At 40.7% G+C, this 3,244-nt stretch overlaps 1 long non-coding RNA gene across 1 annotated transcript in view; it reads left to right on the forward strand.

Moving 5' to 3' along the window:
- Positions 1 to 3,244, forward strand: part of LOC107838507 (uncharacterized) — a 13,243-nt gene that overhangs the window by 6,939 nt on the left and 3,060 nt on the right. The window contains exon 2 of the long non-coding RNA XR_001664585.1: positions 295 to 305. This is a non-coding gene — a long non-coding RNA (uncharacterized LOC107838507). The remainder of the gene's footprint in view (positions 1 to 294; positions 306 to 3,244) is intronic.

Raw genomic sequence — 3,244 nt, forward strand, 5'->3', positions numbered from 1 at the left:
AACAGTTCTACTGGCGAGTGAACGGCAACAAACACAAGCCAGGACTTAACAGTTCTACTGGCTAGTGAGAACAACACTGAGACGTTAGACAAACGACGACAACGACAAGGACCCGACGAGGAACACAGACAACAGGAGGGTTTAAATACACACAGGGTAATCAAGGGAATGAGACACACCTGGGGAGTAATCAACGGGGAGGACAGGACAGAGACTCAGGGAAACAGGACTGAACACAGAAAACTCAAAAATAAACACAAAAACACGGATCGTGACAGTCGTAGGATCAATAAGAACAAAGGAGTGTGTGCTGGTGTAAGTATGATTGCTTTGCTTCCTTTGTGTTTAGTGAATTGAAAAAAAGTCAATAATTAACACATCCATTATAAAAATGGATGTGTTAAGTGTGCCATTATGCTGGCCGGTACTGCCAGCATAATGGCAGTACCGATACAACTTCTACACCAGGGGTGTCCAAAGTCGGTCCTTGAGGGCCGGCATCCTGCATGTTTTAGTTCTCTCCCTGGTTTTACATACCTACATCAAATGATGGCTCGTTAGAAGGCCTAAGGAGAACACTGACTTGCTGAGGAAATTGTTACTACCACTAGGGAGACAACTAAAACATGCAGGGTGCCAGCCCTTGAGGACCGACTTTGGACACCCCTGTTCTACACCTTGAAGCCTGTCTGTTACAGTCTTACGTTAGCTGAGCAGATCAATATACAATGTGTACCGTATCTGACATGCATTAAATATTTTATTTTACCTGAAAAGGCTTTTTACTAAATTGTAATCATGTTAGCCACACTAGCACAGAGTACAGTGTGTCAGGCCTAGGCACACTCAAACATTTGCCAACAACAGAAATCACTGATTTCAAAAGTAACCCTCAAAACATGAATACCCGACTTACCCAGCCTTGCAAGAACAATAGGCATCAGTGATCTTGTCCACACCTATATTTATGCTGAGGGTATGAGGATCTGCTGTTTTCCTCATCAACCAGTAGCATTTCGCTGCGACGCACACAATGTTGGAGGCATCGCGTGGCTTAAACACCATGATTTCATCCAAAAAAGATGGCATGAACTTGTTGGTTCCATTGTCGTGGCTGATATTTTTTGAAAATCCGGCAGAAAGGCTACACTAATCGACTCAGAAATACTCTGCAGAGAGTCAGTCGACATGAAAGACGCCATGTTTACACATAGAAACTAAGCTCCGCGAGGCTTTGTTTGTGAGCCATGCAGCCAAGTGGAATTTTAGGGGGCGTTTCTGGGCGGAGCTTGGTAAGGTCCATGGGTTTTCTGTTTCAGGCACCCGATTGTATTTTGGAGCTGCAGCGCTTTGGACTCTCTGCTGTCTTGTCTTGCCATTGTTTGTTTGGGCCACTCTCAACTAAACCTGTTGCTGTGTGGGTGGGGCATTACTCCTCTGGCCCCATCGAAGGGCATTTGGAACTGGATGACAACAACGATTTGTTCCATTGTTTGAAGTGTTTTCTTTTTACAGTTTGTATTTGTTGTGCGTTATTGAAGTTACAAATTTGTTTTTTTTTTTCTTCTTTTTCGGGTTTAATTTACCAATTATTTTGCATTGCATGTTTTGTTTGTTTTTCTTGGAATAATTGAACTTGTCCGTCCTTACTTTTTGTGTTCCCTTTTGTTCCAGGGACCGAGTAGTGGGCCTGAAGCCTCGTTTTTAATAGAAATGTTCTAAGGAAATTGTTTAATAAAATATTGTGCACTGCTCAGTCTGTGTTCGGGTGCATCTTGTAACTGTTAAAAAGATCTCCTCCACCTGCTGGTCACAGTAACTTACTAAAAGTGATAGACAGCAATTTAAAACTAATTTAAGTTATTTTTAATTAAATACCATTTTGCATTCACAGTGTACATGAATTCCATATGTCAAAACCATTTGTTCCCTTCTGTTACTTGTGATAGAGTGCTGTGAGGCAGTAGCACTGGAAGTATTTTAATTGCTCTTAAGTTTTAAAAACAAAGCTTCCTAAAGACCAAGAAAGCCTATTTTAAAAAAAAAAACATTTAGCATGTATTCTGCTGAATAGTTTTGTCTCTGAAAAGTGATTTAGAAATCCAGGTAGCTAACCTGTAATATCAGCCTATCCTGAGCCCTTCGTAGGAAAGGTGGAGTGGTAAACGCAGAAACCAAAACTGATATTATCCTCCAGCAGTTCAGAACAGGTCGTAGAACCACAATGCTAGTGTAACTAAATAACCCAAAATCACAGTGGGGTAACGGTCACCTTTTTTTCCCTTCTGTGTTGATCCACACTAATAATCCTTAAATCGTCAGAGCAGCACAGACAACTTTGACCCCATGCTTCCTGTTTGGAGCAAGTCTGGCAACAGGAAGTGCTACGTGTTTATTGGGGAATGAAAAGCATTATGGTGTCACACCTCCCCTCTGAAGTATGCAACTCACTGAACACACACAAACACATGCTGGTCTGCTTTTCATTAAGTCGCCCACCATGGTGCATGTAGACCTCATTGACACGAGTGTGGCATCTATCTGCCACACTCATCAGTCTCTGTGATGACTGTGCAGTTGGCCAGCAATACACACATATCGCCAAGTCTTTCGCTTCAGAGAGTAAATAGCAGTTTGACTTCCACAGTCAGAGATGATTTGAATCTGTGGTTTTGAGTCCATCCACTTTGACAGAAAGCCATCTATACTCCGCAGGGTTAAAAGGTCCATAATGCTTAGTCATGTTTAATCTCCAGGCCCAGATTTGAAAATTCAGGAATTTGTTTTAAACAACTACAGTTTTCACATTATGAAATGCTTTTAATATTTATTTGGAAATGGCAGTGGTCAGAACATCCAGACAAACTGGTCCACATGGTTAGCTAGAGAAAAAACTAAAGTAGTTGAGGGTTATTTCAATATATTGCAAGCACCCAATTTTAACAAAAAAATTGGGTGCTTGTCATTGACTTATGCATTGTGTCATAAGTCAATGACTCAATGCAGCCTACTTTGAATGATTAACTGAGCGCACTGCTTGATAACTGGGATGTGACTGAATTAAAATTATTTTTAGAAAGTGCTTTGAAATGACATTTGTTGTGAACATGGAAATAAACTGATTTGAATAGAAAATAATTAATACACATGAGAAATCGAAATATCTGTTTGGCTGTTGCTTACATGTGTTAACACAATCACCACCTTAAAAGGCATACTGATAATTCTACCTGCCATTTAGCTA

This window comes from Poecilia formosa, unplaced genomic scaffold, assembly GCF_000485575.1.
Source record: "Poecilia formosa unplaced genomic scaffold, Poecilia_formosa-5.1.2 Scaffold267, whole genome shotgun sequence".
NCBI lineage: Eukaryota > Metazoa > Chordata > Actinopteri > Cyprinodontiformes > Poeciliidae > Poecilia > Poecilia formosa.